The 26,609-nt window shown below is 46.3% G+C and overlaps 1 protein-coding gene across 2 annotated transcripts in view; it reads right to left on the reverse strand.

Moving 5' to 3' along the window:
• The window catches only part of LOC144689047 (3',5'-cyclic-AMP phosphodiesterase 4C-like), a 278,616-nt gene extending 262,491 nt beyond the window's left edge, over window positions 1–16,125 (reverse strand). The window contains exon 1 of one of the 2 annotated variants that reach the window (XM_078556179.1): window positions 15,879–16,125. The gene's annotated coding sequence lies outside the window, so the exon portion shown is untranslated. The remainder of the gene's footprint in view (window positions 1–15,878) is intronic. The other variant, XM_078556181.1, reaches the window with a different exon arrangement.
• Window positions 16,126–26,609: the final 10,484 nt, after the last annotated feature.

Raw genomic sequence — 26,609 nt, forward strand, 5'->3', positions numbered from 1 at the left:
TAGATTTGTCAAGCGTGATTTCCCTTTCGTAAATCCATACTGACTCTGTCCGATTCTGCCACTGTTTTCCAAGTGCTCAGCTGTTAAATCTTTTATAATGGACTCTAGAATTTTCCCCACTACCGACATCAGGCTGACTGGTCTATAATTCCCTGTTTTCTCTCTACCTCCCTTTTTAAATAGTGGGGTTACATTAGCTACCCTCCAATGTGTAGGAACTGTTCCAGAGTCTATAGAATCTCGCAAGATGACCACTAATGCATCCACTATTTCTAGGGCCACTTCCTTAAGTACTCTGGGATGTAGATTATCAGGCCCTGGGGATTTATTGGCCTTCAATCTCATCAATTTCTCCAACACCATTTCCCTACTAATACTGATTTCTTTCAGTTCCTCCCTCTCACTAAGCCCTGTGTTCCCTTGTTGGCCTTTATTTCAAAGGGAATGGGGTATAAAACTAGCGAAGCCTTGTTAAAACTATACAAGGCACTAGTTAGGCCACACCTAGAATATTGTGAACAGTTTTGATCCCCTTATCTAAGGAGAGATATACTGACATTGGAGGCAGTCCAGAGAAGGTTCACTAGATTGATTCCAGGTATGGAGGATTTTCTTATGAGGAGAGGTTGAGTAGGTTGGGCCTGTACTCATTGGAGTTTAGAAGAATGAGAGGCAGCCTTATTGAAACATATAAGATTCTTAGGGGGCTTGACAGGGTGGATGCTGAGAGGTTGTTTCCTGTTGTGAGAGAGTCTAGGACCAGAGGGCATAATCTCAGAGTAAGGGGTCGTCCATTTAACACAGAGATGAGGAGGCATTTCTTCTCTCAGAGGGTAGTCAATCTGTGGAATTCTTTACTGCAGAGGGCTGTAGAGGCTGAGTCGTTAAGTATATTCAAGGCTGAGATAGACAGATTTTTAATCAGTAAGGGAATCAAGGGATATGGGGAAAAGGCAGGAAAGCGGAGCTGAGGATTATTAGATCGGCCATGATCTCATTGAATGGCAGAGCAGACTCGATGGGCCGAATGGCCTACTTCTGCTCCTAGGTCTTATGGTCTTATGGTTATTAATTAATATTAATTTAACATTTAATAATGGCTATGGTGCCTATCACATCTGTTTGAGGTGGCTGGCTTTAACTTCTCATTCCGACAGCAGACAGTTCTAAAGAAGGGTCTTGTTAACTTTAACATGCTGATTCTATGCACGGCTGCGAGATGGCTGCGTGTTTCCAGCAAGTTTTTTTTTAATTGTTTCAAACAAAGAATCCTGTTTGAAAGAGGTAAACATGTTCCGCACAACTCTCCTCCTCTCCCCTCCAAATTCCTCGTTTTTACTCATGCATCGAACATTTTTCCTCACATACCTCAATGCATTGTTAGTTCCACTGAGTTGGGATAACTGAAATTATTTCATATTTATTGATATTAAAACATGCATTAATAGCTTTAGAATAGACAAATGTAGTTATGACAACTCTTTCTAAGCTTGATGGGAAATGTAGCCAATACTGCAGGAAACTAGCTAAGAATACAAACTGTAAAAGTGAATTACTTTTGCAGGCTGAGTAAACAAATGTTAGGGTAATAAGAGAACAGACAGCGGGGTGCTGTTAGACCTGAGACACTAATAGCCTCCCAGGGCTAAAGGATGAGATAATAGAGAACATCTCTGAGCTTGAATTGTCCTGCTCATTAATTAGGTTTTATGATGTATGTGTTAAAATATTGAAGGTTGTATCAAGCTGTGTAGTGAAATGTGTTATCTAAAACTATAAATTGGTTACACCGACTTTGTATGAGAGACAAAGACCCTGAAGGGATTCATCTCTCCCAACATATACTTGAATTAAAATCTTTATTTACTTGAAGCTCACAGACTCAGGGTGTTGGTTTATCATTTTACTACAACACCAATCTTTGAGATCAAAAAATAATAAGGAAGAGAGACAAAAGGATAAAACACAAGAAAAAGCAAATAGAATCTCCTTAGTTCTGAGGCTCCAATTCTTGCAAAATATCGATACTCTAGATGCTGGACATAGATATCCAAATGTAAATAATTCAAGGGCAGACAGAACTTAAAGGTTCCATCTAAAAGACACCACCTCTGACAGAGTAGTGCTCCCTTTGTGCTGCTCCTCTGACACTGCAGCACTGCCTCAGTACTGACCTCCAACATTGCAGTGCTCCCTCAATGCTGCTCACCTGACGGTGCAGCACTGCCTCAGCACTGACCTCCAATGTGCAACGGTCCCTCAGTACTGACCCTCCGACAGTGCAGCGCTTCCTCAGTACTGACCCAGAGTGCAGCACTCCCTTAACGCTGCTCCTCCGACAGTGCAGCACTCCCTCAGTACTGACCCTCCAACAGTGCAGCACTCCCTCAGTACTGACCCTCCGACAGTGCCGCACTCCCTCAGTATTGACCCTCCAACTTCATTGCATTACAGAGGATGTTCTTCTGTTATTTACTTATAAAATGGAGGTCCAAAATGCTAGATTATCTCCTAGATTATCTCCTAGATTATACGTTTATTAATATTGTATCCTAGTTTTTCTCTCTGCAGAGGGTGGACAGAATCGATGCTGAGTTTCTTGTGGGTGGAGAGTCTAAAACACGGGGGCACAGTCTCAGGATAAGGAGCCAATCACTTAGAACTGTGCGAGAAGAAATTTCTTCACTCAAGGGGTTATGAATTTTTATAATTCACTACCCCACAGGACTACGGATGTTCAATCATTGAGAATGTTCAAGACTGATGCGATAGTCCAGAAAAGTCAATGCTGAGGAATGTGACACTTTCTAATCCCAACAATATCAAGATTCATTCCTAGCCATCTCCAGCCCTCCAACCCTCCGAGATACCTGCGCTCCTCTAATTCTGGCCTCCTAATGCCCTCAATTTTCTTTACTCCACCACTGGTGACCGGGCCTTCATCTGCCTCAGCCCTAAGCTCTGGAATTGCCTCCTAGCCCTCTCCACTTTTCTCTCCTAACCCAGCTCTTTGACCAAGCTTTTTAGTCACATGTACTAATACCTCCTGTTTTGGCCTCAATTTTTATGTCTAATTATACTTCTACAAAGCATTTTGGGATGCTTTGCCACATTAATGGTGCTCTACAAACACAAATTTGTATTACTCCAATTGTGGAAATCCAAAATCCTCGGCATGGAGTTGCAGTCTTTCCGGAATAGACTCAAAAGCCAGAATTTTGTTTGACTCTGTAGGGGATGTTGCAGACCCCAACAGGTTAATTATCAGAATCAGCCTGGACTCTAACCTGGACTGAAATCAACACTTAACTCAGTCATTGTCAGAGTGTGTCTCCTGTGGTTGATGACCCCTATTCTAGATGCCGTTAAGCATGGGAGGTGGATAGGGACAAGAATCACAGTGTCTGGAGCAAGGCTGCACTGATCAGGAAATTGCCGAAATGTGACTGTCTTCTTGGAGCACTAACAGCTGATGTTAAGCAAACTGGAACAGAAGGTTCTACGATCTCCCTCTCCCCAAGCCCCAATGACCAGGACTGTAATGGTAGTGTTACAATCTCTGCCTGTCTAACCAAAAGAGTAACGACACTGATACTACCTTCCTGCCTTGGATCAGGACTGTAATAGGAGTGTTACAATCTGCCCTTGTCTGACCAGGCCTATAATGAAAGTGTTACAATCGCTCTCTGTCTGACTGGGATTATAATGGAAAGGGTTACAATCTCTCCCTCTTTGACTGCGACTGTAATGTGAGTTTTACAATCTCTCCCTGTCTGACTGGGATTGTAATGTGAGTTTTACAATCTCTCTTTGTCTGCAATGGAAGTGTTACAACCTCCTTGCATCTGATCACATCTGTAATGGGAGTGCTGCAATCTCCCCTTCTGATGAAGTGTTCTGATGAAGAGTCATTCGGACTCGAAACATTAACTCTGTCTTCCTCTCCACAGATGCTGTCAGACCTGCTGAGTTTTTCCAGCAATTTTTGTTTTTGTTTCAGATTTCCAGCATCCGCAGTATTTTGCTTTTATCTGCAATTTCCCCTTGTCTGACTGGAACTGTAGTGGAAGGGTTACAATTTCATTTAAGTGACCAGAGCACCTCATTAATCCATAATCTGCTAACCATGTCCCTTTTATCAATTTCCCAATTATAAATGTTGTGTTTCTCCAAGCTTAGCTTACCTACATCTCATTTAACCATGTCTCCTTTAGATGGCTTCTAATGTATTTATTTTTCACAATTTTCCAAAGATTTCTGGGTTTCTTGGTGTTTGATATTGTGCTCTAGGATTTACACTGAAGCCTGAGGCAAACAGTTTGTTGTTCTTCAGTTAGCAGCTTTACTTACAGGTTATTAAATACGTTTAACAAGAAAGCAATGTTATTCCTACAGAAGAATACATTCTGACAGCTATCCTGTGTAAAGTCCGACAACTCCAGTTACCTCTCTCTAAACTCCACTGCTCCCGGGTGTCTTATAGCCATCTGGCTCATCTTAATTCATCCATCTCGAGAGATCCTAACATCCCTTCTACTGTTTTATTCAGTTGTTACTTGAATAAAGTAACGTTAGGTTGAAGGGGGTTTTTTTTTTGCCTTCGTTACTCTATCTGGGAGTTTTATTCCACACTTTGACCATTCTGTGTGCAGGAGAATTTACCAATTTCAGTCCTAGGCAGCAGTGGATGTGTGAGGATGGCACACGACAGACAAGTGTGACATACCATGACAGCAGCTTCCCCACAACCAACAGTGCTAAGTTATCCATACTCAGCTAACCATGTTCCTTTTACCATTTTCCCAATTTTAATGTCACGTTTCTCCAAGCCCAGTTTGCTCCATTTAGCCACGGTCCCTTTAGATGGAGTAGCTACAAGGGGCGGCAGTCCTAAAATTCCCTTTTACTACTTTGATTTTATATCTCCCTGTTCTGCTCCCACAATTTAAAGTAAGATTGCATGTTTACCTTCTTTATAAGACCACATTTGAGTCAGCTCCTTTCCAATCCAAGACTCTCCAGTCTAGGGAGTTTCCAACTCTGTTTGGACATATTCCTGGATGATTCACCACATGCTCCCCTGTCCCACCTCCACACTCCTCTCATTGGCTCATCCTCACAATACCCTGCCTTCTCACAGCCAATTAATTGGAAAGCAAGCAGATTCTGTTACCCAATTGGATTTACTATTGAGTTAAACAGCGACCCCTAATACTTTTCTAACCGATCAGTTAAAGTGCTGAAAGAAGAAGAAAAAGCACTTCTGTATTTTTCTCTCAGGCTGTTGCTGGCAGCAGAATCCAGGAGATGAATCTTTAATTCCTGGAGACTCCAGTTCAATCCTGGAGGGTTGGCAACCCTGCTCCAATTCTCCCTCAGAACTGAACCCTCTGACACTGGGGGATAAGCCCCAATGGTCTTTGCTGCTCTGCTCCTAGTGGTTAAATGTCTCCCTTGTTTCTTGGCAACCAGAAATGGACACAGTGCTCAGAGTGTGGTCTGACCAGCGTTGGACATGTGGCTCAGGGTGCGGCCTGACCAGTGCTGGACATGTGGCTCAGGATGTGGTCTGACCAGCGCTGGACATGTGGCTCAGGATGTGGTCCAACCAGAGCTGGACATGGAGCTCAGGGCATGGTCCGACCAGAGCTGGACATGGACCTCAGGGTATGATCCAGAGCTGGACATGGAGCTCAGGGCATGGTCCGACCAGAGCTGGACATGGACCTCAGGGTACGATCCAGAGCTGGACATGGAGCTCAGGGCATGGTCCGACCAGAGCTGGACGTGGACCTCAGGGTACGATCCAGAGCTGGACATGGAGCTCAGGGCATAGTCCGACCAGAGCTGGGCAAAGGGTTCAGGGTACGATCCAGAGCTGGACATGGCGCTCAGGGTGCGGTCAGACAAGGGCTGAACACAGGGCTCAGGGTGCAGAGTGACCACAGCTGGACATGACGCTCAGGGTGCGGATTGACCACAGCTGGACACAGGGCTCAGGGTGCAGTCTGACCACAACTGGACGCAGGGCTCAGGGTGCAGTCTGACCACAACTGGACACGGGGCTCAGGGTGCAGTCTGACCACAACTGGACACGGGGCTCAGGGTGCAGTCTGACCACAACTGGACGCAGGGCTCAGGGTGCAGTCTGACCACAACTGGACGCAGGGCTCAGGGTGCAGTCTGACCACAACTGGACACGGGGCTCAGGGTGCAGTCTGACCACAACTGGACACGGGGCTCAGGGTGCAGTCTGACCACAACTGGACGCAGGGCTCAGGGTGCAGTCTGACCACAACTGGACACGGGGCTCAGGGTGCAGTCTGACCACAGCTGGACACAGGGCTCAGGGTGCAGTCCTACCACAGCTGGACACAGGGCTCAGGGTGCAGTCTGACCACAGCTGGACACGGGGCTCAGGGTGCAGTCTGACCACAGCTGGACACGGGGCTCCGGGTGCAGTCTGACCACAGCTGGGCGCAGGGCTCAGGGTGCAGTCTGACCACAGCTGGACGCAGGGCTCAGGGTGCAGTCTTAGCACAGCTGGACACAGGGCTCAGGGTGCAGTCTGAACTGAACTGGGCACAGGCTCCGGGTGCCGAGTGACCAGAGCTCGGAAAAGGGCTTAAAATGGTTCTGATCAAAACTGGACACAGAACTCAAAGTTGAGTTTAACCAGAGCCCTATAGAGTTTGATCATGTTCTCTTCTGATTTATAATCAACTATTTTATTTCAATGTTTTGGCTTTGTTGATTGATGCTCTGGATCGCTTGAGTGTGTTTAGCATCGAAAACTTGTCGTACTTTCAAATCTCCAGGAATGTTCTCACCAAGGGTTAGGAACCTGGTTCGATAAACATCCCATACAGGCAAATATAAAATACTAAATCGTTTTTTCACATTAAACCCATAATAGTAATTGAAATTTAGCAAGGTAAACAAGTCCTTAACATTAAAATGTAAATTAGTGAGAAAAATGTAAAATAGAGATTTATATCACCCATTTGACAAAGAGCTACGTGTTTGGAATAAGCTGCCATGTGAAATGAGAACCAATAATAAAGAGAGTGGATGTAATGAGAGAGCAAAGTTCCTCAAGGGCTCGGCACAGATATCAGAGGTAAAGGGACAACATGTGGCTCAAGGTGCAGAGTGACCACAGCTGGACACTGGGCTCAGGGTGCAGAGTGACCAGAGCTGGACACGGAGTTCAGGGTATGGTCTGACCACAGCTGAACATGAGATTCAGGGTGCGGTCTGGCCAGAGCTGGACACAGGGTTGAGGGTGCGGAGTGACCAGAGCTGGACACGGGACTGAGGGTGTGGAGTGACCAGAGCTGGACACGGGACTGAGGGTGTGGAGTGACCAGAGCTGGACACGGGGCTTAGGGTGCGGAGTGACCAGAGCTGGACACGGGGCTCAGGGTGCAGAATGACCAGGGCTGGACATGGGGTTCAGGGTGAGGTCCAACCAAAGCTAGAGACGGGGCTCAGGGTGCTGTCCAACCAGAGCTGGACATGGGGTTCAGGGTGTGGAGTGACCACAGTTGGACATGGGGCTCAGGTGCGGAGTGATCAGGGCTGGACACTGGGTTCAGAGTGAGGTCCGACCAAAGATGGACATGAGGCTCAGGGTACGATCCAACCACAGCTGGACAATGGATTCAGGATGTGGTTGGCCAGAGCTGGACACGGGATTGAGGCTGCGGAGTGACAAGAGGTGGGCATGGGGCTCAGAGTACGCTCCATCCAAGCTGGACAATGGATTCGGGATGTGGTCTGGCCAAAGCTGGACACGGGGTTGAGGCTGGGGAGTGACCAGGGGTGGACACGGGGCTCAGGGTGCTGTCTGAACTGAACTGGGCACAGGCTCCGGGTGCCGAGTGACCAGAGCTCGGAAAAGGGCTTAAAATGGCTCTGATCAAACCTGGACACAGAACTCAAAGTTGAGTTTAACCAGAGCCCTATAGAGTTTGATCATGTTCTCTTCTGATTTATAATCAACTATTTTATTTCAATGTTTTGGCTTTGTTGATTGATGCTCTGGATCGCTTGAGTGTGTTTAGCATCGAAAACTTGTCGTACTTTCAAATCTCCAGGAATGTTCTCACCAAGGGTTAGGAACCTGGTTCGATAAACATCCCATACAGGCAAATATAAAATACTAAATCGTTTTTTCACATTAAACCCATAATAGTAATTGAAATTTAGCAAGGTAAACAAGTCCTTAACATTAAAATGTAAATTAGTGAGAAAAATGTAAAATAGAGATTTATATCGCCCATTTGACAAAGAGCTACGTGTTTGGAATAAGCTGCCATGTGAAATGAGAACCAATAATAAGGATGGTGGATGTAATGAGAGAACAAAGTTCCTCGAGGGCTCGGCACAGATATCAGAGGTAAAGGGACAACTCATATTGATAAAGCATTTCGCACAACATCAAGACATTCCAAAGTACTTTCAGTGAATGAGGTGCTTTTGAAGTAGTCACTGCTATAAGGTAGGAAATGCAGCACAGCAAGATCCCACAAACAGCAATATGGCAATAATCCAATTAACAGCCTTAGCGAAGTTGAGGGATAAATATTAGCCCTGGGACACCACGGAGAACTATCCCCCTCCCCCCCATCTCACCACCCCCCCCACCCCACAACCTTCTTCAAAAATAGTGACCGTGGGATCTTTTATGTCCACCCGACAGGGCAGACAAGAGGGGCGTTGGGTTAATGTCTCATCTGAGAAACAGCACTTCTGACAGTGCAGCATCCCCTCAGTACTGACACCGGGAGTGCCAGAACGGATTATGGGTTCAAGCCTCTAGAGCAGTAATAAATGGAGAAGGTTATTAACATTTTTATGTGCTTTGGAATACACATTCCATACACTTTGTTCATTGGCTATATCAGAGTAATGGGTTACATTTAAAATGAGAGAACATGGAATGTTCAGAGCTGCTTCAAATCCTGCACAACCAGACACTCGTTCCTGTAGCAAAATAACAGAGATAAATTTCAAATCTTGGCTGGTGTTCTTATTCTGTCTCAGGGTCTCTATCCTGGTTCACTCCTCCACATTCCGCACTATGCTATCAGAGACTGGCTGACACTCGATTTCTTTATCAGTGAGACTAAGATAACAGAGACCAGGCTTCAAGTTACAGTGTTTGTAAATCAACTTAACACCTCTGATGACGCAAGACCGCTTTGTGCTGGTCACTGTCAGCGAAGAGCTTTAACTACCCAGCAGGCTGGTCAGCCAGTCTTCTGGAGTGTAATCTTTACAAGCTTTCAACAGCAGTTTTCTTTTGAGAAAGAGGCATGAGTCAGAAATGTCCCAAGGCAATTCATCTACAACTTAAAGTGTTTCAGTGTTTTGGTCAGTATTTGGTAAACAGCAGGATCTCACAAGCAGTGGCAGAGTGAATAACCAGCTGATCTGTTTTCAAGTGTCATTTCAGGGATAAATATTGGCCAGGATATCAGGGAGAACTTCCTCGCTTTCACCAGCAGTCATGGGATCTTTAATATCCTCCTGAGAAGGCAAAAGAAGCCTTATCCTATAGCCCAGCACTCCCACAGCACTGCATTGGCAGTGCCAGCATGTTATCCAGTCAGATAAACTGAAATCAAGTGCCATCTTTCAGATGCAGGAAGTGTGGTTGAGATTGACAGCATGCACAAAGCGAGCAGTGTAGAGGGAGCTTTACCCTCTACCTAACCTATTCCAACTCCGTTTTACACGTAATATAATCCAACAAATATATAAGTGATCCTAAGTATTATAATCAAATATTATAACCACACTAGCTGCCTGTCTCATTCAATCCTGTATCTACACTTACTATTCACAGGAGATCCCCATGAGTGTGTTAACATTTGGAGGGGATCCTTGGGAGTGTGTTAATGCTTGCAGTGTAGAGGGAGCTTTACTTTGTATTTAACCCTGTGCTGTACCTGCCCTGGGAGTGTTTGATGGGGACAGCGTAGAGGGAGCTTTATTCTGTATCTAAACCCGTGCTGTGCCTGTCCTGGGACTGTTTGATGGGGACAGTGCAGAGGGAGCTTTACTCTGTATCTAACCCCGTGCTGTACCTGTCCTGGGAGTGTTTGATGGGGACAGTGTAGAGGAAGCTTTACTCTGTATCTAACCCCGTGCTGTACCTGTCCTGGGAGTGTTTGACGGGGACAGTGTAGAGGGAGCTTTACTCTGTATCTAATCCCGTGCTGTACCTGCCCTGGGAGTGTTTGAAGGGGACAGTGTAGAGGGAGCTTTACTCTGTATCTAACCCCATGCTGTACCTGCTCTGGGAGTGTTTGATGGGGACAGTGTAGAGGGAGCTTTACTCTGTATCTAACCCCGTGCTGTACCTGTCCTGGGAGTGTTTGATGGGGACAGTGTAGAGGGAGCTTTACTCTGTATCTAACCCCGTGCTGTAACTGTCCTGGGAGTGTTTGATGGGGACAGTGTAGAGGGAGCTTTACTCTGTATCTAACCCCATGCTGTACCTGTCCTGGGAGTGTTTGATGGGGACAGTGCAGAGGGAGCTATCACCCTCCACCTAACTCATTTCAACTCAGTTGATATAACCCTAACCCTACCATGTTCCCCATCTCAGAGACGGCAGAACCTTCGTCTTTGTTGCTCCATCTGCATTTCAAGTTTAGTTGCTGGATGAGGAAGAAATTGGAACAAAGGGAATGCAGCAAATTGGGGATGGGGCAGGAATCCCACAGTGTGCAACTAAGTCTTATGTCAAACTGTAAACTTAAAGATGTAGGAACTGTTTTAATTCTCTGTGCAACTTTCTGTATGAAAGGATCATATCCATAAAAACATTTATTTAAAATTCTTCTTAGTTAATCATTCCTAGCTCTGAACAGCCTTCTTACAGTCACTTACAGTAATCACTCAGCTTTGTCTCCAATAGCGACAGAGTTTTGACCTCTCATAACCTCCCCACCCTTCCTAGTTAGTTTTTAGTAATAACAGTTTGCGTGACTCACTTTGGGAGAAAATTCTGGAACACTGTCCCTCTCTCTTCTGAATTTGTTGTTCAATTTCCCCTATAGACAGAGGAAGAAGAATAGCAAGTGGCCATTCAGCCCTTCTAGCCTGTTCTGCTATCAGTTAGATCATGGCTGAACCGTATCTTAACTCTGTCTACCAGCCCTGGCTCCCTAACACTTACACAAGAAAAATCTATAATTCTCAGCTTTTAAATTTTCTATTCCCATACCCACCTACCACGCCCACCCTCCCCACCACTCCCTTCCATCCCATCACCCTCAAGAGCTTTTTGGGGAGAGAGTTCCAGATTTCCACTTCCCCGAGTGTGAAGAAGTGCTTCCTGATGTCATCCCTGAACAGCCTGGCTCTAATTTTTAAGGTTCTACCAACATACGAACATACAAATTAAGAGCAGGAGTAGGCCACTCGGCCCCTCAAGCCTGCTCCCCCATTCAATAAGATCATGGCTGATCTGAATGTAACCTCGACCCCACATTCCTGCCTACCCCTGATAACCTTTCAACCCTTTGTTAATCAGGAATCCATCTAGCTCTGCCTTAAAAATATTCAAAGACTCTGCTTCCACTACCAAAGACTTGCAACCCTCTGGCAGAAAACATTTCTCCTCATCTCTGTCTTAAATGAGTGACCCCTTATTTTTAAACAGTGACCCCTAGTTCTAGGTTCTCCCACAAGAGGAAACATCCTCTCCACATCCACCCTGTCAAGACCCCTCAGGATCTTAGGGCTAGGATATTGAGGTCGGCGAGTGGGAGGCGGGACCCGCTCTCCGACATGTAAAATGACGCGGGATGACGTTGGGTGGAACTCCCGATGTCACCCCGCGTCATTTCAATTTTCAGGTCGGAGGGGGCGCAGCCGAATCAGCTGTGCGCTCGCCAACCTGTCAACGGCCAATTGAGGCCATTTAAAAACTAATTGAAATAATTAATGGACCTGACCGTCCAACCTTAAGGTTGGCGGGCAGGCCGGGAGCCCTGGCGGGCTTCAGAAAAAGCATGAAATATCATCCATGGGCGGGATGAGGTTTCATGAGGGTTTTTAAAAATTTAATAAAAGTTTGAATAAAAGTGATGGACATGTCCCAACTCATGTGACAGTGTCACATGAGGGGACACGTCAGGGAAATTTTATTTTTGTCCATCGACCAATTTTAAATTTGGCGCCTATCTCCCTGAGGCAGCAATTAGCCTCAGGGGGATCAGTGTGCTCTTTTGTGCGCATATGCGAAAGAGCACACTCCCGGCTTAGGTAATCCACACCACCTCCCCCCCACCGACCAGCCCGCACAGGCAGCGCATAGCACTTCCTGGTGGACGTCATGCTGGGCGGGCCTTAATTGGCCCGCCCACGTAAAATGGCAGTGCACCCCCGATTAAGTGCGCCAATCAGAGGCACGCCTGCACGCGCCCGCTCCTGCACCTCCCCCCCCCCGTTGGTGGGGTGGGGGGGGAGGGGGGGGGGGGTGTAATTCTTCCCTATATGTTTCAATCAAGTAACCAATTAGTCTTCTAAATTTCAGTGGATACAATTCTAACCTGTCCAACCTTTCCTCATAGGACAACCCACCCATTCCTGGTATTAGTCTACCCCCTTGTTCTGGACACCCCCCCACCAGAGGAAATAGTTTCTCTCCATCGACCCTATTAAATCCTTTAAACATCTTCATCTGGTGTCAATAGGGGAAGTCACCTCTCTAAATACATGGAATCTAGAACAATGGAAGAGTTGATGACCCCAGCAAGAGAACAATGGCACCAAAGGTGGACACCAGCAAGATGTGGGATACATCCAGGAACTCTCCCGCCAAAGTGGACTCGTAGTCGGTCACCTCGGAACAGATTGGGACCTTAGCAAGTGTCATTCCATATTTAGCAAATAAAGGGAGGAGGTGGCGTAGTGGTATTGCCATTGGACTAGTGTTCCAGAGACCCAGGGTAACACAAAAGATAAAAGCAAAATACCACAGATGCTGGAAATTTGAAATAAAAACAGAAAACACTGGAAAAACTCAGGTCTGGCAGCATCTGTGGAGAGTTAAGGTTTCTATGAAGAAGTCATATTGGACTTGAAACGTTAACCCTGTTTCTCTCTCCACAGATGCTGCCAGACCTGCTGAGTTTTTCCAGCATTTTCTGTTTTTACCCAGGGTAATGCTCTGGGGACCGGGGTTCGAATCCCCCTCACGGCAGATGGTGCTATTTGAATTCAATAAAAATCTGGATTTAAAAGCCTGATGATGACAATGAAACAATTGCTGATTATCGCAAAAACCCATCTGGTTCACTAATGTCCTTTAGGGAAGGAAATCCGCCGTCCTTATCTGGTCTGACCTACATGTCACTCCAGACCCACAGCGATGTGGTTGGCTCTTAAATTCCCTTTGAACAAGGGCAATTAGGGATGGGCAATAAATGCAGGCTTTGCCAGCAACGCCCACATCCCATGAACAAATAAAAGAAATGAAACCTAGTTGTAGGATTGCTGTTGCATACAGTGGAAGTGGAATTCCAAAGTTTAGGCCTGAGGTAGCTGAAGGCACAGCTGCCAATGGTAGAGCGATCGAAATCAGGGATCTGCAAGAGGCCAGAATTAGAGTGCAGAGATCTGGTGGTTCAGGGGGCTGGGGGTGGTAACTAGATAGGGAGGGGAGAGACAATGGAGGGATTTGATCCGTGCGCAGCAAGAGGAGGCTGCATTTCTGAACTGTTGATTGTTTTTGTTGACATGATCTGGTTTCCTGCCCTGCCTTTAAATCTGTTGGAGAGAAGCTGAGAGAAACAGCTGGCCCCTCCCACATGCTCCAACTCTACCCAGTGAAGAGCAAGAAACTGCAGAGTGGACAAGTAGAAGAGACACGGGTGACTGGTCATTCGGCAGCTGAGTGGTACTGAGTAGCTCATGGTAATAAAAGAATCTCCTAATGTGGGACTAATCCACACAGACCAGGATCTTCTCCTCATCTCTTCTGGCTCACTTAACATTGTTTCCCACTTAGCATTACAATCAGCAAGGTCTGGGGAAATCATTAGTGAAACGCACTTTATAAGGGCAGTCTTGTCTCCCTCTCATCCCGTCAAGGCGCTGAGCCTAGCTGGCAAATAGGTCCCACAGGTATCTACCCTCACTTCATCCAAGTGTCCATTCTCCAACTGGACAATGAATATTGGTAAGCTATTTAACTGTGGTAGGCTTCACAGTCAATCCCAATCCTGTTATCCTGTGATGTTCACACCTGCAATCACTTTCCAGCTGGACTCCACTGGACAACAAATAGAAGAATGAGGTCAATTGTATCACCCACTATAGATCAGCGAACACAGCACAGGGTGCCGAAGGAACCTGAAGCATTTCTAGTCTCTAATAACCACATTAGATAGTGCATCTACCCTCTCTGAGTCACTGAAGGCAATAAATGTCATGAAGGGAATAACAGATCAACTAAACAGAACAAAGAAAATGTCCTTTTTGAGAAAGTCCAAATATCAGACATTTAATGACTAAAGTTTTGGCAGCGAAACAGTCTCAGCCCATCTACTGCTGTAAGCCTCATCCACGCCTTTGTTACCTTTAGATTTAATTATTCCAAGGCTCTCCTGGCCAGCATCTCATCTTCCACCATCTGTAAACTTGAGACCATCCATAACCCAACTGCCCGTGTTCATACTTGCACTAAATCCCACTCATCCACCTCTCCTCTGCTCATTGACCTCCAATGTCTCCCGGTCAAGCAACATCTTGATTTCAAAACTCTCACCCTTATTCTCAAGTCCCTCCATGTCCGCACTCTCCCTACCTCTGTAATCTCCTCCATTCCCATAACCCTCCGTGATATCTGTGCTCCTCTGATTCCAGCCTCTTGAACATTCCCGATTATTTGCTTTCCCAGTGGATGGCTGCGCCTTCAGCTGCTGAGGCCCTAATCTCTTGAATCCCTTCCCTTAACTTTTCCACCTCTCTGCCCTTCTGCCCCTCTCTCCTCCTTTCAGACACTCCTTGAAACTTACCTCTTTGACCAAGCTTTTGGTCATTTGCCCTAATATCTGCATATGTGACTCAGTGTTAAATTTTGCTTAATTACACTCCTGTGAAGTACCTTGGGATGTTTTAGTATGTTAAAAGTGCTATATAGATGCAAGTTGTTGTTGTTGTTGTTGGCTAACGTTTTCAGCAGGAAAAAAACACTTCTTAGTATTGCATAGACTTTACAACACGACCATTCAGTGCAGCTGGTTCAGGCTGGTGTTTCTGTTCCACACGAGCTGCCTTCCTCCCCTTCCTCACCCTATCACCGTATTTTCTCCTCCTTTACCCTTTATCCCTGTGTTTATCCAGCTTCCCCTTTAAATGTAGCTATAGGTTTCACCTCAACCACTCCCTCTGGTAGCAAGTTCCACATTCTCACACTCTCTGGGTAAAGAAATTTCTCCTGCATCCCCGATTGGATTTATTAGTGACTATCTTATACCTATGACCCCTAGTTCTGGTCTCCCCCACAAGTAGACACACCTTCACTACATCGCCTGGTCAAACGTTTTCATAATTTTAAAGACCTCTGTCAGGTCACTCCTCAGCCTTTCTACAGAAGCAACAACTCCTTCAGTCTTTCCTGATAGTTATAACCTCTCAGTTTTCTGGTATTATCCAAAATGCACCTCCTCCAATAACCTTTTATCCTTCTTGTAACACGGAGACCAGAACTGGCAGCTCTTAACTGTAGTTTCACCGAGAAACTAGCTTCAGTAAATTGCCACGCAGTCAGAGACAACAGCCTATCACAAACTTTAACTAACACCAAGGGAGCTGGTGAGTTAAAAAGCTTTTACAAGTTAATGATATTTTCCTACCAGTCTAGTAAGTCCGATGGAAAGAATAGTTTACTGATGAAGCACCATTTCTGAGTCAAAAGCCTCCTGAGTATGAAAAGTCCTGTGTTTTCTTTCCCAGTTTCAACTTGAACTGTGGCTCGCGCTTAAATTGAATTTTCTACAATGTGGATCAGCTGGTTCCTGTCTGCTGACAGCCTGTGCCCCGAGCTTGTGGTTTGCTAAACATCGAAATGTTGGCGTTCAGCACTCCTCCTCCCCCAAGCTTGACAGGTCTTAACGTGTTTGCAAATATAACCTTGTTTGGTATCCCTAAAGCACTGATAATCCAACAGTATCGGCAGCACACTGTGTGAAATGTCTTTAACCAACGGGCAGGAAATGGTTGAGGAAGGTTCAGGCTCGTTTATCCAGCTGGAATTCACTTTTGCTGTTACAGTTAAAGACACACCCTAGCAGCAGCAGGTCCCAGCAAACGTTCATGGGAAGTGGATGTTGCTGGCGAGACCAGCATTTATTGCCTATCCCAAATTGCCCTTGAGAAGGTGGTGGTGAACTGTCTTCTTCAACCGCTGCAGTCCATGTGGTGTAGGTACACCCACAATGAATATAGGAGGACCAGAGGGAAGTGAAGAAACTAATAAGAAAAGCAAGGGGAGAGCATGAAAAGAGGCTGGCATTGAACATAAAAGGGAATCCCAAGGTCTTCCATAGGCATGTAAATAATTAAAGGGTAGTAAAAGAAAGAGTACAGCCAATTAGGGACAAAAAAGGGGACTTGCGTGTGGAGGCTGGAGAAATAGTGGAGGTGTTGAACGAGCACTTTGCATCTGACTTTACAAAGGAAGTAGGTGCTACCCAGGCCGAGGTGAGAGAGGAAGTGACTGGTACACTAGAAGAGCTTACAACTGAGAGGAAAGAGGTGTTGGAAAGGCTATCTTTACTTAAAATAGATAAGGTACAGGACCAGATGAAATGCATCCAAGGGTACTGAGGGAAGTGATGGTGGAAATTGCAGAGGCACTAGTGATAATATTGCAGTCTTTCTTAGACACAGGGGAGGTGCCAGAGGACTGGATAAATGCAAATGTCACACTCTTGTTCAAAAAGGGGTGCAAGGATAAAGTTGGCAACTACAGACCTGTCAGTTTGACTTCAGTGGTAGGGAAACTTCTGGAAGCTATAATATGGGATAAAATCAATAGTCACTTAGACAAGTGCAGGATAATTAAGGAAAGCCAGCATGGATTCATTAAAGAAAAATCATGTTTAACTAACTTGCTGGAGTTTTTTGAGGAGGTAACAGAGAAGGTTGATGAGGGCAATGCTGTTGATGTGAGGTTTATGGATTTTCAAAAGGCATTTGATACAGTGCCATACAATAGACTTGTGAGCAAAATTCTAGGTCATGGAATAAAAGGAAAAGTAGGCACTTGAATAAGAAATTGGCTGAGTGACAGGAAACAAAGAGCTGTGATAAATGGTTGTTTTTCAGATTGGAGGAAGATTTGTAGTGGATTTCTCCAGGGGTCAGTGTTGGGACCCTTGCTCTCCCTGATATATATTAATGACCTAGACTGTGGTGTTCAGGGCATGATTTCAAAATTTGCAGATGACAGGAAGGTTGGAAACATCAACTGTGATGGGGATAGTCTTGAACTTCAAAAGGACATGGACATGTTGGAAGATTGGGCAGACAAGTGGCAGATGAAGTTCAATGCAGAGAAGTGTGAGATGATTCATTTTGGCAGGAAAGCTATGGAGACACAGTATAAAATAAAAGGAGAGCCTCTAAAGGAGGTGCAGGAACAGAGGGACCTCGGTGTATATGTATGTAGGTCATTGAAGATGGCAGGGCATGTTGAGAGAACAGTTAATAAAGCATATAGTATCTTAGGCTTTATTAATAGGGGCATTGAGTACAAGAGTAAGGAGGTCATGTTGAACTTGTATTAGACAATAGTTAGGCCTCATCTGGAGCACTGCATCCAGTTCTGGGCACCATACTTGAGGGAGGATGTGAAGGCATTGGAGAGAGTACAGAGGAGATTCACAAGAATGATTCATGGGATGAAGAACTGTAACTAAGAGGATAGATTGGAGAGATTGGGACTGTTTTTATTGGAGGAAAGAAGGCTGAGAGGAGACTTGATGGAGGTATTCAAGATCCTGAGGGGCATGGACAGGGTAAATAGTGAGAAACTATTCCCACTCAAGAGAACATCAAGAGCTAGAGGGCTTAGATTCAATTGGCAAAAGGAATAAATGTGACGTGAGAAAAAAAATTTTCACCCAGAGGGTTGTTGGAGTCTGGAACAAACTTCCTGAAAGGGTGGTGGAGGCAGGTTCAATCGAGGTATTCAAAAGGGAATTGGGTTGCTACCTGAAAAGAGAGAATGTGCAAGGTTATGGGGATAAGGCAGGGGAGTTGGACTAGATTGAATGCTCTTTCAGAGAGCCAGCACAGACTCGATGGGCCGAATGGCCTCCTTCTGCACTGTAAAGATACTTTGGTACTACTGTGATACTGTGCTTTTGGGGAAGGAGTTCCAGAATTTTGACCTAGCAAGAGTGAAGGAACGGAAATATATTTCCAAGTCAGGATGGTGAGTGACTTGGAGGGGAACTTGCAGGTGGTGGTGTTCCCATCTACCTGCTGCCCTTGCCCTTCTAGGTGGTAGCAGTGGCAGGTTTGGGACGTGGAAATTTGCTAAGATTCATTGGGGGTAACACTCTGAGTAGATTCCCCACTACAGTAATTAAGGATGGACAATGAATGCCTTGCCAGCATTGCCCACATCCTATGAACAAATAAAAATGAGTTTACTTTGGAGCTGCAGCACCTGCTTAAGACCTACCTGGAAAGTCCAGTGTTACTGGCACAGGTTATATAAAGAAAAGAAACATTTGCGTTTTTATGGCACCTTTCACCACCTCAGGACGTCTCAAATGCCTTACAGCCAATGAAAAACATTCAGAAGTGTAGTCACTGTTGCAATGTAGGAAATGCAGTAACCAATTTGTGTGCAGCAAGCTCCCACCATAAGCAATGTTTTTTTTAATTCTTTCACAGGACATGGGCTTCACTGGTCAGGCAGCATTTTTTATTGCCCATCCCTAATTACCTTTGAGAAGGTGGTGGTGAGACCCTTCTTGAACTGCTGCAGTCCATATGGTATAGGTACACCCACAGTGCTGTTAGGGAGGGAGTTCCAGGATTTTGACCCAGCGACAGTGAAGGAACGGCAATATATTTCCAAGTCAGGATGGTGAGTGGCTTCGAGGGGAACTTCCCTGTGGCAGTGTTCCTATGTGTCTCCTTCTGGGTGGTAGAGGTCACATGGGCTTGGAAGGTGCTGTCTAAGGAGCCTTGGTGAATTCCTGCAGTGCATCTTGTAGATGGTACACACTGCTGCCACTGTGCATTGGTGGTGGAGGGAGTGAATGTTTGGGATGTGGTGCCAATCAAGCGGGCTGCTTTGTCCTGGATGGTGCCATGATTCCTGAGTGTTGTTGGAGCTACATTCGTCCAGGCAAGTGGGGAGTGTTCCAACACACTCCTGACTTGTGCCTTGTAAATGGCGGAAGTATATTCAAGGCTGAGTTAGACAGAATTTTAATCAGTAAGGAAATCAAGGGCTATGGGGAGAAGGCAGGGAAGTGGAGTTGAGGATTATCAGATCAGCCACGATCTCATTAAATGGCGGAGTAGACTCGATGGGCCAAGTGGCCTACTTCTGCTCCTACATCTTATGGTCTTAAGACAGGCTTTGGGGAGTCAGGAAGTGAGTTACTCTCTGCAGAATTCCCAGCCTTTGACCTGCTCATGTAGCTACAAATGTGATAAATAGCCTGATATTCTGTTTTTACTGATGCTGGTTGAGGGACAAACATTGTTCCAGGACACTGGGGAGAGCCCCCCACTGCTCCCTTTGAAATAGGGGCCATGGGATCTTCGACTGTGGAGTGGGATTTTGGACTGAGTGAATGGCAGCACCAATGGGACAAACTCAACAGCACATCCAGAAAGATCTAAAATGTAAAGCGGACTCCCATCATGATTTTGAACTCCTCTATTAAATCTCCACTTAACCTTCTCTCATTTAAAGAGAACAATCCCAGCTTCTCTAGTCCTTCAACACCTTGAAGGACAAAATTTTAAAAATCCCTCAATGACCCCTCAGCCCCTCTGCCTTTAGTGATCTAAGCTAGCCAGGGGAGAGCACTCTGGTCCTGAGTAATATTACTCAGACGCTTACCTCTTGCATGAGTGGGGGGGCGGGTTCACAGCCCCCGCCAGAAACACAACCAGCAGTCAAATGAATGAGATGTTGTGGGAAATTAATTAATCGACTCATCTCAAGCACCACAACTAACATAAAGTACCAGGTCAACAGTTGCTGGAACAAGGTGGTGCAGATGTGGGGGGTGGAAGACGCAAGTGGGCAAGAAAGAGAGAGCAAGAAAAAGTAAAAAGTACAAAGAGAAAGCCCAGTGCAGTACTGAAAGGGAACTGCACTGTCAGAGGTTCAGTATTGAGGGAATGCTGCACTGTTAGAGGATTAGTACTGAGGAAGTGCTGCACTGTCGAAGGGTCAGTACTGAGGGAATGCTGCGCTGTAAGAGGATTAGTACTGAGGGAATGCTGCATTGTCAGAGGGTCAGGACTGAGGGAGCACTGCATTGTCAGAGGGTCAGTAATGAGGGAGCACTGCACTGTCGGAGGGTCAGTAATGAGGGAGTGCTGCAATGTAGGAGGGTCAGTGCTGAGGGAGCACTGCTCTGTCGAAGGGTCAGTACTGAGGGAATGCTGCACTGTCAGAGGGTCAGTACAGAGGGAATGCTGCATTGTCGGAGGGTCAGTACTGAGGGAGTGCTACACTATTGGAGGGTCAGTACTGAGGGACTATGTACTGCCAGAGGGTCAGTACTGAGGGAGTGCTGCACTGTCAGAGGGTCAGTAGTGAGGGAGCGCTGCACTGTCAGAGGGTCAGTACTGAGGGAGCACTGCACTGTCAGAGGGTCAGTACTGAGGGAGAACTGCACTTTCGGAGGGTCAGTACTGAGGGAACACTGCACTTTCGGAGGGTCAGTACTGAGGGAGCACTGCACTGTCGGAGGGTCAATACTGAGGGAATGCTGCACTGTCAGAGGGTCAGTACAGAGGGAATGCTGCACTGTCGGAGGTCAGAACTGAGGGAAAGCTGCACTCTCGGAGGGTCAGTACTGAAGGAGTGCTACACTGTCAGAGGGTCAGCACTGAGGGAGTTCTGCACTGCCAGAGGGTCAGTACTGAGGGAGTGCTGCACTGTCGGAGGGTGAACACTGAGGGAGTGCTGTACTGTCTTAGGATCAGTACTGAGGGAGTGCTGCATCGTCGGAGGGTCAATACTGAGGGAGTGCTGCACTGTCGGAGGATCAGTATTGAAGGAGTGCTGCACTGTAGGAGGGTCAGTACTGAGGGAGTGCTGCACTGCCAGAGGCCCCTCTTCCAAACGAGATGTTAATCAGAACGCCCATCTGCCCCTTGAATGGATGTAAAAGATTCCATGGCATTATTTCAAAGAGCAGGGAGATCTCCTGAGAATCCTGGACCAATATTTATCCCTTACCTGACATGACTTCAAAATAGATTACCTGGTTATCATCTCAGTGCTGTTCATGGGATCTTGCTGTGCAGAAACTGGCTGCCGTGTTTCCTACATGACAACAGTGACCACACTTCAATAACGCAGTTCATTGGCCGTAAGGCACTCTGGGACATGTTGAAAGGTGCGTTACAAATACCAGTTCTTTCTTACGCCCTCTGGCTAGTTTACGTGAGTAATTCATAACTAACAGAGCTGCAAAATACCTGAAGCAACATCTGTGGATGCTGGAAATCGGCAATAAAACAGAAAATGCTGGGAACGCTCAGTAGGACTGACAGCACCTGTGGAGAGTTAACATTTCAGGACGGTGACACATCAGCAGGAGCTCATTGTTCCGAAGCCTTGGCCGGGATTTTCTGGCCTCGACGCGGGCGGGCATTGTCGCAAGCGGGTCAGAAAAATCTGGAGAGCCGTCGACTTTTAACATCTCTGCAAGGTTTCCCGTCCTGCCCGTGATGATGCCCGCCAGTGTCGGGGCCGGAAAATCCCACCCATTAACTCTGTTCCTCTCTCCGTGGATGCTGCCTGACCTGCTGGGTATTTTTGGCACTTTCAGCTTTTATTATAGCAGGCCTTCGCAAGGGCAATTAGGGATGGGCAATAAATGCTGGCCTAGCCAGTGACGCCCACATCCTGTAAAAGAATAAATTTTAAAAAGGGCACATTGATGAGGTTAAACAGGTAGATTTATAGCCAAATGTTTACGCTGTGGTACACTGGTTTATTTTGCGGCTGTTTAAAGACAGTCAAAGCTATCCTTTGATTAGCAGCTCCATGGGCTCTCCATACTTAGATTCCTTAAGAGCTGTTATGGACACACTCCAGCTTGTTTATTGCCCAGTGTCTACTTTTCCCCATTTTAACTCCTTACACAAATTGCAATGCAGAAGAATAACAAGACTCTCTCGCAGATTAAATCTGTCATAGCTTTAATACAGGAAATGGAAAACTGGCAGAGGATCACACACCCTCCAGTTGGATCCAGAGAGACTGTGATTCATGTTCCTTCCCCGAAACTCTCAGGCTTGTTTTTACACGTTCCTCAGAGTCCAAAACTTTGATCAAGCTTTTGCTCACGTCTTCATCTCTCCTCCCTTACTTTGGAGTCTTATTGTCTCAACACACCATACATTAGGACATAGGAACATAGGACTTTGGAGCAGGCGTAGGCCATTCGGCCCTTCAAACCTGCTCTTGCATTTGATAGGATTATGACTGATCTGGTTGCGGTCACAACTCCATTTTCCTGTCTGTTGCCTTAAACTCTTGCCTATCAAAAATCGGTCTAACTCAGCCTTGAATAAATTCAATGAATCAGCCTCCACTATTCTCTGGGGAAGAGAATTCCACAGACTAACGACCTTCTGAGTGAAAAATTTCTCCTCATCTCCATTTTAAAAAGGGAGATCTCTTATTCTTAAACTGTGAACCTGGTTCTAGTCTACCCCAGAAGAGCAAACATTCTCCCGGTATCCACCCGATCAACTCCTCTCAGCATCTTACATGTTTCAATCAGATCACCTCTCATTCTCCCAAACTCCAATGAGTACAGGCCCAGCCTGTTCAACCTTTCTTCATAAGATAAGCTCTTCTTCCCAGGATGAGTCGTGTGAACCTTCTCTGAACCGCTTCTAATGCAATTATATCTTTTATTAAATAAGGAGACCAAAATTGTACACAGTACTCCAGATGTGGTCTCAGCAAGGCCCGGTACACCTGCAGTAAAATGTCCCTGGCGCTGGGATTTGGGGGGCAGGCAGCCTGGAAGGTGGGGGGGGGGTGGGGGTAACATTTTGGCCAGGATGCCCCTGATGCGCTCAGCTAGGGCACTCCCCCCAAATGAGGTGCCACCTTTCTGTCTCACCATTTTTCACATAGGCCATAAAAACGACCTGTCCACTCCCGCCCGCCTGTCCATGCCAGCTAAATGTTGGCATGGGCAATGTATTATTCAAGTCACTAGGCTTGCTAACAAGCATAACTGACCTTTAATTATTCATTTCAATATGGTCGGCGGGCTGCCGATTTTGGTGCCCACCTAGCCTATTGAGGGGGTCAACTTTGGAGTGGGTGGGATGCTGGTGGGTTAGCCACCTGGCCTATTCTAAGTAACCCCCTTCCGGAAATATGCGTGGCGGGGGCACATAAAATCCAGGCTTTGGTGTTTTTTCAGTTTTTCTGGCAGAGGTTGAAGACAAAATCTGAGTGCAAAAATTTGACTCTATCTTCACTTCCTCTTGAACTAGGTCTTCATAAGTCAACAACTGATAACATCAGTTGTTCATCAGATAACAAACCCTGTTCAATTAAACCATTAAAGAGGTGAGGTTACATTCCAAAAGAGTTCTAAAGGTTATATTCTCTGCGGGTATCAATTCCCAATGTTATCTCTAACAAATTATTTCCCAGATGTTCTATACTATGGGGCTCCAAGCTCCCTCAAGTCACCCTTTCTCTCTTTAATCAGTAGGGTATCTGCCTTGTGATTAGCTCTTTCACCTCTGAATCAGGAAGTCATGGTTTCAAACACTTCTCCAAAGATTCAAGCACAAAATCCAGGCCATCACACCTCGCGCAGTACTGAGGGAGGAGTTACCCCTTCAGAGGACAGCAAGGTTCCTTCTATCCTCTTAGGTGGCATTATTTTCAAGTTGAGCAGAATTCTTCATAAGAACATATGAAATAGGAGCAGGGGTAGATCACACGGCCCATTGAGCATGCTCCACCAATTCATATGATCATGGCTGATTTTGGCTTCTCCTGCAGTTTCTGGCCCGCTTTCCGTATCCCTTGATTTCCCTGAAAGACCAAAAAATCCGTCTATCTCAGCCTTAAATATATTCAATAATGAAGCAGCCACAACCCTCGGGTTAAAGAATTCCAAGATTCGCAGCCCCTTGAGTGAAGAATTCTCTCCTCATCTCAGTCCTAAATGACCTGCTCGCTATCCGGGGACTGTGCCCCCATGTTCTAGATTCCCCAGCCAGGGAAACAATCTCTCAGGATGCAATTTTCCGCTCCCGCCAGGGGTGGGGATCATGGCGGGTGGGTGGGGGGGGTGGGGGGCACTAAATTTGGCTTGATGGAAAAAGTCAGTTTCCCACCAGTGGGAAATTCGTTTGGAATTTTGTTCCCCCAACTTTGATGGCGGGTTAAGGGCTGATTGAGATTCCTGCTGATCTATGTCGGGAACCATATTTGCATCTCATGGATGCTCATTAAAAGGCCAACTCACTGAAATTCCATTCCCCCTCCAAATTAGGTGCCCCGCCAGCGGGTAATTAGAGTGGGCAGTTTCCCAACTGTATATAAGTGGCGTGCACCTGGCGAGCTTCACCTCTTCCACGACTTTGAGGTGCGTCGATGTTGCTTTCTCCCCCTTAGGGATCTCGCATAAACTTACTCATATTGAATATGGCCATTAGCCAACACTGCACCATGGCTGGAAATGGCCAGGCGAAGGCTGAGAGGGATGGGGGTGCTGGGAGGGGGGTGTCTACTGGACAGGGGAGACAGGCTGATGGGGTAAGGGTGGGGAGAGTGTCCGCAAAAGTGGTGAAGGGTGAGGGGAGAATGTCTGGGGAAGGGTGGGTTGGGGTGAGGCGAGTGTGTATGGGGAAAGCTGGTGGGGCAGGGGCGGGGGTGGGTGTGGGGGGGTGCGGGGTGAGTGATGAGCTCCTCGTGGATGCATAATTAATGAGCTGAAAAGCGGAAGGCACCATTAAAGACCTGGTCAATAACATTATTGCTTGTGAGATCTTGCTGTGTAAATTTGCTGCTGCATTTTCCCACATTACAGCAGTCACTATATTTTTTAAAAGTTCTTCATTGGCTTTAAAGCATTTTAAAATGCCCTGAGGTCATGAAATGCAAATATTTCTTTACACAATCTTTTTTCAAAAAGGGTACCTATTGAGGCTCCAAACTTTGGAATTCCCTCCCTTAGCCTCTCTACCTCTCCAACTCTCTCTCTCCTCCTTTAAGATCCTCCGTAAAACCTACCTCTTTGCCCAAGCTTTTGGTCACCTGTCCCAATATCTCCTAAGTGGTTCTAACAAATTCTGTTTCAGAACACTCCTGTGAAATGCCTTGAAATGTTTTACTACATTATAGGTGCTATATAAATGCAAGTTGGTTTTGTAGATGTCTGCATAATTCTCTGACTTGCCCGATCACTGTTTGCAGCCTCGGCTCTGTCGGACTCTACAGGCCTCGAACGTTCACACTGGTTCTGCTGATTTCACCTGATGACCCAGAGACACAAACTCAGCCAGTCCCAGGTGGAAGGTTCTCATTCACAAGATGTCCCAATTGAGACACCCACAAAAAACAATTCAAGGCTAACAGTGAGTCTGTCACATGGGCCGAGAGAAATGATTGCGTAGAATAGGTGATGGGTATTTCTCTTCTCTTCTTTATCCTTTTCTCCATGTCCTGGTCCTCTCGATCTCCCTACAGAGATTAAGGGGTGTGGCCGTCACTGGCAAGGCTGATATGTATCGTCCATCCCCTAGATGCCCCGAGAAGGTGATGACTGCCTTTTAGAACCGCTGCTAGTGGGTTTAATTGAATGTCTTGCACAGCCACTTCAGAGGGCAGCTAAGAGGTAACCTCCCTGGAACTGGAGTCACACGTAGGCCCAGACTGCGTAAGGATGGTAGCTTACCTTCCCTCTCGTACATTAATGAACCAGCTGCATGTTTAGAGGAATTGGGAAGCTTCATGGTCATGTTCACTGACACCAACGAACCTTTATTCCGAGATTCCGAGAGGGATTTGAGCTCACATTCTCCAGATTATTTCAGACGAGTTTAGCCCGTGCCTCAAGGGAGCGGGAAGTGGAATGTCTGTATAATCTGACGGAGCTGCTTATAAACCCTTAAAATGTAACTCGACATCTAAAGCCCAACATTTTCAACTGCTACTTTCACCCCAATTCCTCCAACGGCCCTCACGTTTAGTAACGCAGTTTCAAGTGCCACAAAGGACGGAGTTCTCCTTTTCCCAAGTTTCTGCAGGCATTTCAGTTAGGGAGGCTGAATATGAGGGAGAAAGGAAGGGGTTATGGTGATAGGGTCAGGTGGAGAAGGGTTGGAGGAGC

This window comes from Cetorhinus maximus, chromosome 13 (genome assembly GCF_964194155.1).
Source record: "Cetorhinus maximus chromosome 13, sCetMax3.hap1.1, whole genome shotgun sequence".
Taxonomy (NCBI): Eukaryota; Metazoa; Chordata; class Chondrichthyes; order Lamniformes; family Cetorhinidae; genus Cetorhinus; species Cetorhinus maximus.